The sequence below is a fragment of the Fukomys damarensis genome, unplaced genomic scaffold, assembly GCF_012274545.1.
Source record: "Fukomys damarensis isolate Sample0158 unplaced genomic scaffold, DMR_v1.0_HiC HiC_scaffold_4, whole genome shotgun sequence".
In the NCBI taxonomy this organism is placed as follows: domain Eukaryota; kingdom Metazoa; phylum Chordata; class Mammalia; order Rodentia; family Bathyergidae; genus Fukomys; species Fukomys damarensis.
This window is the reverse complement of record NW_022900916.1, coordinates 3,627,233-3,639,816: the sequence shown is the minus strand read 5'-3', so window position 1 is coordinate 3,639,816 and position 12,584 is coordinate 3,627,233.

Here is a 12,584-nt window from a genome sequence, read left to right as displayed (position 1 = left end):
GAAGCCCCTGCTGACCGTGCTCAGGTTGCCCTGGACGAGTGAAGGCCTGACATCCTCGTGATCAGAATATTCGCCGGCTGTAGGCTGTCATTTCGGAGGGTTCTCCTCTGTCAAGCACGCTCACACTCGCTTCTGTGTGGCAAGAACCAATCAGTCGTTCAGCCTTCTAGTGGCAGCAGTGATTTTACCACTCAGAGAATAATAGAAGAAGTCAGCATTTTCAACATTGTGTCCAGTATCACAGGACTGGGACACAGAGTCTGGGTAAAGGTCACCTTCAGGGCTTCACCTTGGGCTCAAGTGTTCTGCTGCTCCAGAACCCTGGAGTCCCCATCCTTACCCACAATAGTTTTCCAAACCCTGGTTTCCCAAATCACCCTTTAAATGATTTTGGAGTTAATAATCTTAATACATTTTATTGATGCTAATTGGTAATTAGGACTCAGGTTGGGAAATGAACACATAAAAAAGCAAGAACTACAAATGCAAGGCTATACTTCCTCATTCCTAGATAACTCCTTAGCCCATTCCTGCAGTGGAATTTCTTACGAGTCATGGACCTCTGTGTTGCTGTGTGCCTGAGGCTTCTTTGCCTCTCTTTTCTGCTGATAGCTCTATTTCAAAGATGCTCAGGTCTTTACCCTCAGTCCTGAGAGTTAGAATTACACAATTTCTCTTACTTCCTTGGGAAGAAGAGCACCTCACTTCTGCTCTTTCCCTCCAAAAGAGTGTGGGCAGCTTGCTCTCAGCTTTAAAGGCCAAAGTGATTCTTTAAGCAGTAAATAAGAATACTACCCAATTTATTTCAACTTTTACACAGGAGAAAGACGTTGCCCAATGATTACTGCAGTGTACGTGCTTTCTACTTTTTTCTAATCATATCTTTGGCAATATAAAGAAAAAAAGTCCTAGCATTAAATTAAAGACGTATTGTTTAGACTAGGAAAATGCAGAATAACATGATAGATGATATAATGATAGTGATTATCCTCGAGATAAGCTATATTATGCTTTTTCTAAACTTCAAGTATTTGTTGAATGCATTCAAGTAATATATAAAATTTAAATTTCATGATGAATAGGAAAAGATATTCACATAAGGTCATTCAAAGAGAAGAAGGTACGATAGTTATAATTTGTCCTGGGGATTTTCCCACTGTAGTAGAAACATTTATGTAATTATACGCAAACATCATAATATAATTATATAATATATAACATTATGTTCTGCAACAGAGGTTTAGAGCCTTATAGCTAGATAAATCTCTTATATTCACTTCAATGCACATAAAACTTTTGTGTATTTTATTGACACAAGTAATTTAAACGCACCGGACTCATTCTGCACTTCTGTCTTCTCATGGCCAGTTACAAGTTTCTGACAAACATTTTAGAGCAGAGACTTAAATATACTTCAATAGGCATCACAAACATGCTTCAAACAACCGAAGGTAGAAAATTTCATAAAAGCAATAATCACAGAAAGAAAGTAAAAGAAAAAAGAAGCAAGGAGAGTGTTAGAACTGAAGCAGGAAATTACTAAAAAAGCTCGTCATGCAGTGCAAGACTAGGAAGGGAAGGGAGGCCCCCAGGAGATCCAGGGCTGGAGTGGGGAGCTGCAGTCAGGGTCCATTTGCACAACAGAGAAAATACACTGAAAAAATGAACAGAAGCTCAGGGGCTGGGTCACAAGGAGGAAAATCTCACACTCCGTGTCAGCAACAGGTAGGAAGTGCAGACAGGGCAGGGTCAGAAAACACTCAGCGACTTGGTGGCTGAAAACTGGCGTTGGCAACCGTGGAGAACTCCAACACTCAGCTGTGAGAAATCTGGACCGTCCGCTTCGAAAGTGAGCGCAGGCTACAAAGGCTAAATGAAAGTGTGCTCCGGGAAGCGGACAGCAGCAGACCTGCTGGGGTCAAAGTGCCCACCATGCAAGAGCCTCTTCCATGCATCCTGGGGAACTTAGGGGCTTTTGAGGGCCTAGAAAACTTTTCATGCGAATTCGCCTCCTTGGGGCAGCTGGTAGGAGACTGTGGCTGAGAGTCCAGGGGCTGCCTCTCTGTGCCTCAGCTCCTCTGCCAACAGTTAAGTGGTCGCTTTCCCCTGGGAGCCTCTCCTTACAGGGGATTGGGGCACCGCACAGTGAAGGCAGGGACAGAGCCTCGTGTGGTGGTACATACCTGTGAGCTCAGCAAAGACAGGAGCAACCAGAGCACCGTTTTAGCCACCACATTTGAGATAAATAATGTAGGGCACATTAGGTAAGAAGTATTTGCTATACTCGTGAACTCCTGGGAGGGAGCGCTTGGTTCAGCTCTTTGTTGATACCGTCCATCTGCCATTGCAACGCAGCCCATCAGAGATTTCCTGGCTGGGTGGCCTTAGGGGTCTCTGTTAGGGAGCTAACAGTGATGCGTTATTTAACCCCAGCTCTTTTAGCCACGGTCAGCCGCATATGTGTTCTTGCTGGCCAGTCGTGGGTGACGGCCTCGCGAAGACTGTGGGAGATAAGCGTTTGAATCTCACAGTATGTACACACAAAGCTCGGTAATTCTCCAAAGCTTCTCTGTTAGTGTTCTCTGGGCTAAGTTTCCTCATGAGCTTAGGGCAGAGCTCCAAACAAGCTTAGTTAATGAACTTGTGGAGAGTTTGTCTTCGTTTACGATGATGCTTCAGGTTGGAAGCTTCCATCATGTATGAGGCGAAGGGCAAGCTTTCGAAAGATAATCATGCGCTGACGTCTCCTCGCCCCTCAAGGGTACTCGTCCCTGGAAGCATCCAGTAATATATTCGTCAGATGGCTGCACAGTAGCCAACGATGTCATATTCCTTGAAATATTGACCTTGCTTTCAAGTTCCATTTTCAGAGCTATATTCTCCTTCGGTATTTTCCGTGGAGTTAAAACTAGTCACTCATTGCTGTGTTTTGAGCTTTCATTTGAAAAAGAAAAAGAAAACAAAACAAAACAAAACAACAACAACAGCAACAACAAAAATGAGACAGGAAAAAGCTGCCCGGGACCTCTGAGAGCAGGGAGGCTGCTCCCACTGGGCCCTGGTGCTGCCCGAAGTTGGCCCAGGCTGCTGTCCTGCTGAGTGCAGCCTCCCCAGAGGCTGCCAGCATGAGACAAGCAAGGGCTGTGGTCAGAACAAAGAGGGACGAAAAGGCCACCGCATCACCTATCTCAGCAGACAGAAGCAAGGCTGCTGTGTCTCTTGGAGACTGTCAGATGCTTCCCTTCACAGCAAGCTCAGGTAACTGCAGCAGAGCAATCCTTTCTCCTCAGTCCAGCCTGCGCCACGGAGTTACTGAGCTACCCTCTTCCCCTGCAGTCTCCTCTGCGGTGGGTGTGTCCTGTACTGTCTGCAGAGTAAACGAGTCCAGAAGCATCCCCCTTTCTCTCTTTAGGAAAAGTTCTGCTCAACTAGAAAAGCTGAAAGAACAGAACAGAGACAACCACAAACCCCCTTGAGAGCCCACCATTGCTAATACTTTACTGTATGTGGTCATCACAGACACAAAGAGACTTCTTCCTGTGTGGTTAAACTTGCTTCTTCTAAGCACAAAAACCATTCCCTGAGTAAGCACAACACACCTGAGACACACAGGGACACCTCCATCCCCACAGATTCCTGCTAGTGCCTGGGATCTGGGCACAGTTAACTGCCAGGGCGAAAAGAATGTTGTGGCTGTGGTTCGGTGAGGATCTCGGGGTGGGACAATCGCCTGGGCTGTCAGGGCCGGCCTAAGGCAACTACACGCGTCCTTGGAAGCCTCTCTCTGCTGTGGCTGTGGGATGATGCTGAGAAAGAGAGGATACTACAACTTAGACAGCAGGTAGAGAGAGCCCAGAGACATTCGTGGCTCCTGAAACATAGAGGCAAGGACTCCACCCTGCACCTTCTGGAAGGCACAGCTCTGCTAACGCTCAGATTCTCACCCATTGAGACCCTTTCCAGCCTCCAGAGCTGTAAAACAACAACTCGGTATTGCCTCGAGCCCAATATGGGGTAATGGTTTATATCAGCAATTAGAAAATGCAGTCACTTTCACATGTAAGAAAATGAAGAATAATTCTATATAACTAACACAAATCCCATATGAAATTTTCTGTCTCCAGACATCTTTTGCAGCTCTCCCTCCTCCCCAGACTCGGGACCCAATGCACACTCACACATTACCTTGACTGTCTGTTCTCTCTGGTCTCTGTTAGTCCAGGCTGCCTTTGTCTTTCGATGCATTGACTGTTTTACTGAAGAGTGCAGGCCAGCCTTCTTACAGAATGCGCCCGCTCTGGATTTGTCCGAGTGCTTTCCCATGATTAGATTCAAGTTAGGTAATTCCTTGTCAAGGGTACCTCTCGGGCCATGAGGTACGCCTCTTACTGTTCCAAAGCCCGAGGCTGTCCCACGTGGGGCCGGGCTACACTGGACCGCTTCCTTGAAAGGGTGATACCTGATCACTTTGCTGTACAAAGCTATGGCTTTGTAACTGAAAGGTCATTTGTGGGCTCCGATTTGGAGAGCTGTGAACATCATATGGCCTCACTACTTTTCACCTAATGGCTTTACCTTTGATTGATAGTTCTTTACTGCATTAGTTATGACTTTGAGGTTGCAAAATGGGTTATTTTTCTCATTTGATGATTTTCTCTGCATTTACGAAGTGGTGTTGTTTGGTTTTTGTCTTTCTCTCACCACACTTTTATCTGCTTCCTTTCTATGTATTTCTCATCAATAAAGTCATTTGGAGAACTCGTCATTTGGTGTTTGGAATCCACAAAGCCCTCAGCCCTGAGCCTTTGAGCTACGTGTGTGTCAGAGATACATCCTATTTTCTGTACAGTGGGTGTTACCCTTGCAGACTCCTGCTCCAAATCTGGGAGCAGCCCTTCTCCAAAGAGGGTTTCCGGTTCCTCTTTGTGACAAACAGACTTGGAGTGCAAGATCTGGGTGGTCCACACCCTTGGCTTCTACAGAAGACACCAGTTGTCATTTCCAGCTTCTTTCTTCTCTATAAATTTCTAAGTGTGGCCTTGGTCATAGGCTGTGCTTTGATATGAAATGTTTTCTTAGCACTGTGCAGAAGATTTTCTAAATTTTAATTGTAATGCTTTCTTTGGAGATGTCCAGTTTTGGCAAGGTGATTGCCTAACTTCAAATTTATAGAGGTTTCCGAGTTCGTGGGTTTATTCATTTCTAGATCTGCACCTTTGTGATCAGAAATACTACTTACTGGTAGTTTTGTTCTTTGAAGAACATGAAGCCATGCTTGGCCCAGCATGTGGTCAATTTTGTTTTATGTTCTGTGTGAGGTTGGAAAGAATGTGAGCTCTACAGCTCAGATGTAAAATTACTTACACGTTTATGGCATCAGCTCCATGGGTCATGTTGTTCAAACCTTCGATCTCCTTACTGGTGTTTATCTGCTATCTCAGTTACAAAAAGGAATTAAAGAGTACCTGACACTGTGAGTGCATTAGTTTCATACGTTTTTTATTTTATGTATCTAAGGACAATGTTATTATGTATATAAAGGTTTAGTATCACCGTATATTCTAGGGAATTGAAACTTTAATTCTGAAATGTTCTTCTTTAGAGATTCTAATGCTCTTTTGCCAGATATTAATACAACCATGTCAGCTATCTTTTACTTAGGGTTGGCATGGATTGCATAGGATATAGTCTTGCTTTGTTTCTCATCATTTTACTACTAATTTTTAGTTTCTTAAATTAACAATGTCTTTTATGGGGCATGGCGACGTATGCCTGTAATCCCAGCCCTTGGGAGGCTGAGGCAGGAGGACCGTGAGCCCTGGCTCAACACTCCCAACAAGTCTTTTGTAAGCAGTCTAGGTGCTTTTTAATCTTTTAAGATCTAGCCATGCAATCATTGTTGAGTTGAGTGTGTAATTTATATATATTTCCTGAAGTTACTATTGCTGTAGTTGAATCCAAATCTAGATTACTTTTTGCATTCTTTGTGTTCCTCTTTCCTTGTTTCTTGCCTCCTCTTCGAATGCTTCTTTGCAGTTTTTATGGTCTGCTTTGTCTGATTTTTTCCAGTGGATCTTATAATGATCACACCACCAACTCATCAGGGTCAATAGGAGCAGGCATGTTCAGCATTTCTCAGATGATGGTAGGCAGCAGAGCCTGTTAACCCATTTATACCATTCTTGCTTTATGTGTGGTCCTTTACAAGTACCTATGCTCTGTGAGATACTGCATTCATTACCTGGTAAAGCCAGTGCTTCTTGGCTTTCCCCTTCTGTGCCATATTGAGTAGACTCCTTGGCCACCTTGGTGTTGCTCTCTACTCCTCCGGCGACACTGTGCTGTCTTATTTATGTTTTGAGCAGGAAGTCTGTGGTAATTTGTTAGAGCAGCAGCAGAACCTGGTACAGATGGGGTGATTTGTGTAACAGCGCACTGGCCAGAGTTCATAAGTAGAATGGAGACCCAATAGTAGATCAAATTGTAGCTATTGTTATTTATCAGGAATGACAGAACTTGGAGAGTCTGAGGAGGCTCCACAGTGTGGTTGGTCCTGAAACACTGAGTAGCTAAAACAGTGGAAAGTGCCAGGTAGATCAACAAGATCGCCAGAGCTCCAGTCATGGAACAACCCAAGGTTTGCTGCACTGCAGGTTTCAGAGGTGCTTTGACAGCAATCATTTTTTTCTCCTGCTGGGAACCATGAGCTGTGAGCCATGTGTTGGGAACTTGGTTTCCAGGAGTTCAGTTTGATGGGCACCCACCTGACATGGGGAGTTGCTCATGACCAGGACTCTGGGACCGAGATAGGAGCATGAGCTAAGCACAGTGCTGAAAAGAGCAGAGGGGGACGCACAGGACGGGGGTTGCCCAAGGGGGCCTGTGATGTGCTCACTTCTCCACCATGCTGATCACCAGCTTAATAGGGGAAGAAGCCATTGGCAGGGACAAAACCAGTAAAACGTGATTTGTGGTCCATTTAACTGCAGCTCCTGTCCATGTTCTGGGATAACATCTACTATCTTGCTTGCATTCTCAATGTCTTAGACAATTTTTCCACTAAAGATAAAAAGATTTATTTTGAATGGTTCTTATGCTTTTCTTTCAACTCAGCAATGCACTGGAAATCTATAAGGTGGTCAGAAGGGGAGACACTTGAATTATCAGGAAGGAGCTGATAACTAAACCCACACATCTGAGTCAGCCTCACGGAGGGTGCAGTCCACAGGTAAAAATGCTCAGCAAGGAGGATCGAATGATCAGAATCTTAACCGTGAAATTCTTGATCGGTGTCTTCATGCTGTGCCTGATTAGAAATATTAAGCAACTAATAATTACTCATATATTTTTCTTTTAAATTACAAGCCAAAATATAGTTCCACCTCCACCTTGTTATGATTAATTAGCAAACATTTCTATGAATGTACATTGTAAAAAGGCAGACACTGGAGAAGTTAAAATATTTGGAATAATTTAGAAAAAAAAATTAAGGTCCTGTCTTTGTAGTATCAAGGACTCACATACTTTCTGTTGTTCCTAGCAAAAGAATCATGATCTTGCCCCTTGTTGAATCATTTGAATACATGCTCAGTCCTTGAAATGTTCCCAGGTGGCACGCTGTTTTAATATGAAATTTGTGTGTGTGCATGTGTGTATTTTGGGAAGGTGTCTCGCTAATGAATTTAAGACAGCACGGGTGCCTTTTATGTGGCTCATAACCTCAGCACTGAAATATTGTCATGGTTACCTGCAAAGCAGCAGGATGTATGTGGGTGAAAGGAGAGGTCTAAGCAGTATAAGAATAGGCTCTTAACTGAAACCCAAGCCTGCGGACTGAGAGAGGGAGGCAGATGGGGGGAGGAGGCTGTGTGAGTGGACAACCGGTTCTAAAATAAGACAGTGGCTACATACTGCTCTGTAGTCGTGATCTGGCCATTGTTAGCGTTGAACGGCTGCATCTCAGAGATTGCTTCCTGGGTGGAAAAATGGGAAGAAGCAAGAGTGAGACAGTGGTATGAAAACAGGAGCATTGTTTGAGGGCATTCTGTGGTTCCAGTGGTCAGCCGGCTGCCTAAGGTGTCGGGAGGCTACTGAGATGCCTAATAATCCACCTTGTGAACATTAAGGCATTTGCCTAGAATGCTTAGGCACTTTTGTGCTTAAACTGTCTTGCAATAATTTGTCATTTATAAGCCACAGAATTTCATTCTACAGTTATTCTTAGTACTTAGATTTGTGAAAATCTAGTTTGACTTGACTTATTTGTGACAATTTACTTGTTTAATTTTGCTCCTTACTTTTCACTGCTTGCTTGTGAATCAGTATTCTTCTATTTTTCACAGTCGTCCATGAATATGGGGGAAAGTGAAAAGGACTAAAACGAGCCTTAAAAATTCCAGAGAATTTGCAAATGGACTCTACAATGTTCTGTGTAACCCTGAGCACATAGCAATCTAGGTAGGGAAGCAGCGCAAACTAATAGAATGCGATGTCTGCTCTTAGAAATCTTACCAGCGTGAGAAAAGTGCCACGGGTAAGAAACGAACAGGAAGAGAATCACACGGAGGCCCACATTAGGCTGAGGCACAGGGCGATTTGGGCTGTGGAAGAAATCAAGGAAAACGACACTAAGTGCATCAGCACAGTTTACTAAAAACAGGACAGTGAGCTCGTTTCCTGCCTCTAAGATATGAGAATTAGTATTTAAAACAAGTCTCTGAACATCCCACAGTAGTGAACACCAGAGGCGTTATTCCAGCAGCCCATCCTCCATGACAATTTAGCCTCCTCTGCCTACAGATGCCTGCTGAACAATGATCCCAGGTTAATATTTCATAACTAGAAATGATTGCATTTCTCCTCCCACAGACCTAACATCACTTTAGAAAAAAATCGATTAAAAATAGATTGACAATAAAATGCTCAGTAAAATGAAAACAGAATTTCCAAAAAGTACACCACATTGTGAATTAAGATCAGACTTGTAGGCCTCTTTCCATGGAGCATAGCTAACTTGTTTCCCAGTAAATATTTTAGTGCTAGCATCTCTGCAGTTTCAGAGGATGCTACCGAGAAGCGAGAACAGAGCCAGTAAGAAAGGAGCCGCAGGCTTCCTGTCCCCAGAAGAGGCGGCCAGCTGTGAGGACAGCTGTTCTCCAGGGCCCAATTTCACAGAGCCACATCTGCTGGGTGTCAGGACAGACGTCCTCCCTCTCCAGCCACTGTGCCCACGCAGGTACTGGGAGTCATTAACGTGTCCACCCAGCATTGATACGTCCACCAGCAGCATGGCTATCAAAGGGAAACAGGATTAACGTGGGCCTGGTTAGTGTTCAAAGTGTGTCACAAGGGCAACCATGCTAGAAACCAAGCTGCCGATTGAATACAGCCAGGCTGATCAACATAAGAAGCGAGGGAGATTAAGATTTTCAATTGATTTTCTCATTTTTTTTTCTTTAAAAAATATCACAACTGCCTCACTCTATGCCTCCATCTCACTGGTACAAAACAAAACAAAAATTAAGAATAGGCTTTTGAGATCTCATTTGCAGATTATTGATCCCAAATCTACAGCACTGTTGTGAGCACTTTGTGCACAAAGCGAGTGTGTCACGGTCCACTCCATGCTGTCTGGTTCTCAGAACTGGAAAAAGATTCAGAGAGCAACAGGAGCATTTGCAAAGGAGAAAACCTCTCCTTACATGCTTTTGTGGTGAGTTCTGTCTAAAGGGAGCTGAGCTGTCATTCTTTTTTCCTATAAATAAAGCCTTACTGTTTAACGCCAGCTGGGCTTCCCCCTAGAACAAAATTTATAATGGAAAGGTAATTCTCTTTTTGAGGAACAAGGTGGTTCTTTTCTTTCTTCTCTTGTTTAATAGCACTAAGTCTTCAAACTCTTGCTTGGCTTAGCAGAGCACACAACTAAAAAGCATTCCATAATTACCAGAAGAGTATTTTTAAACTTATTGATAAATATTTTGCAATAGATGTAGAGGTGAGAAAAGAAATGAAGAATGCAGAAATCCCTCAATTTTAAATACAATGAGTTTGAGGTCCTCAAAATTCACCAGCCAAGACCTAGTGTAAAGCTCAGAAATGATAGATTGAAATCTTCTAATGGACTTTTATTTGCTATAAATGGTAGAAAAAACATTTTTATCAAATATTTTCTTATAGCGGGGCATGGTGGTACCCTCTTGCAGACCTAGCATTCTGGAGGCTAAGGCAGGAGGATTGCAAGTTCTAGCCCAGCTACCTATAGATTTACAAGGCAGGCTAACAATGTCTCCCTGCAGAGTCAGGACAGAAAGACCCAGGAGGGCCATGTGCACTCTGGGGATCTGAAGGTTCCCAGTCAGAAGTCAGAGGCCTGGAGCCCCTGCAGCGTCCTGTGAGATTCCGCACAGGAAGCCAAGTGGTCTCTGCCACCCGGAGGGCTGGAGAGGACGCTCACAGCCAAGCCTGGAGCTCCTGCAAGGGTCGGAAACAGGACTTCCTACTCCCTTTGTACTGCACCACACCCAGGGCGGTCTTCCCTCTTCACTTTTTCCTCTCAGTCACACCCAGCACTGTACCAAGCCAACCAGCCGGACGCTTCTTACTCAAGTTGATGCGACAGTCAGCTGTCACGACCTCAGCGCCAGCAGATGGGGCAGGATGCTCGATCCAGACAAGGGAAGGGTCCAGGCGGGAAGCTGGAAAGGGCTCATCTTGCTGAGCACCGGCGCTGGCCCCCGCCCAGCCCCGTGAGCCACGGCTCCCGGCTCCCAGCATCGCTCCACGGGGCTCTCTGGTGAGAAGTAAAAGCGCTAATTTGGATGTGAGCACCTGGCGGCAAGCTCCTCTAATTCCAGAATTTAAAGCAAATCCTGTGTAAAAGCCAAGCGTCCGACTCAGACTCATCACCCTATCGGCAAGCTCCTCTAATTCCAGAATTTAAAGCAAATCCTGTGTAAAAGCCAAGCGTCCGACTCATCACCCTCGAAACAGCCATCCGCAGACTCTGTTCCCACGCAGAGCTTCCCTCCCCGGTCCTGTCACCAAGGATCAATAACCAAGATGTTCCTCATGTCGTGTCTATGGCCCCACAGTCAAGACGTCTGAACGTAAACAGGCAGTATAACAAAAGGCAAAGTTGTCCCAAGAGGAAGCCAAGGTAATTTCTAGAACAGAAAAAGACTTTAAAAAATCATGCACTCTCTTCTGAGACATTCGCTATAATATCGCACCCATGCAGAATAGCTGTGTTATGTCAAAAGTAGCAATTAAAAAACCAGAAAAAGCCACTAAGAATAAAATATGTAATTGACAAACATAAATCTCACTTGAAGTTTGTCAGATAGAGTAAATAAAAACTTCTAGAACGGAAATTGAAAGCATGTTGAGCAAGAAACATGTAAGAGAAAAACCTACCAGATAAATGGTTAGTGCAAGGGTCTTGAGGTTTGGATAAACGGAGTATAAGCAAGAATAAAGGAGGACAAAATGGTGAGTTGAGCATAGGAGCATTTACCAAAGGAAAGATGGACAAGAAGGGCCAGCAAGTGTCCAGGTGGCAAGTATAAGGCAGGTGAAAAACCAAAGACAGGAGGACGGAGCTAGAGAGGTTTCCAGAAATTCAAAGTTGGATGGGCACACACGGGCAGGGTACCAGAGACAGAGACAGACCTGGGCCTGGACTTTGGCCCAAGGATGCATTGTCCTACAGCGATTAGGCCATTAGACCCCCCAAAAGCTGACTTTGACCCAAAGTAGAAATAAAGAGAAATGCCCAGGGGTCAGTTGTACCACAGACATACAGAGGACTCTGTCCAAACTGGGGCAGGAAAATAGCAAGTCTCTGGAGGCTATTGCTAGAAAAAACAGTTCACAACCAAGGCAACGTGGCTGTGAGGCTGGAATACACTGAGGACACGGAAAGCGGGTGGTGTGTCAGGGGAGAAACCAAGACAATGTCAGATTTGAGATATATTTTGAAATTAGAATTAATAGAATTTTGCTAGAAAATCAGATGCTCCATATGAACAAAAGGGCGAGGTCAGGTGTAATGCTGAGATTTTATTTTAAAAACTTAAATGAAAGCTTAAGTTTCAAAGTTAAGGGTCAATTCAATATCTGTACAAAAAATGTGTTCTAAATATAGAGACACCAGTCTAAATTAGATTTAAAAAACTGGGGTTTCTAGACAAATAAAATTGAGGAAGAAGGCAAAGATTAAAAATTAAGATATAAAGGATATATTAATATTAAGGATATTATTAATAAGGACATTAATATTGAAGTTGCTGAGAATAATGTGAGCTAAGCAAATAGCTTTCAGAGAGACAGAGAAAGAGACAGAGAGACAGAGACACACTGAGAGACAGAGACACACTGAGAGAGTGACAGACAGAGAGAGACAAAGAGTGAGAGTGAGAGAGAGCGAGTTATAAATCCCAGGAACAAACGATACAAAATATGGTTGGAGGTAAACAAAAAGCTAACAAAAGTATGATAATACTTTAGACATTCATTTATTTGTCCATTCTTTATTCATTCATTTGTAGCGATGTCTTAAACGTAGGTGAGCAAATGAATCAATAGGA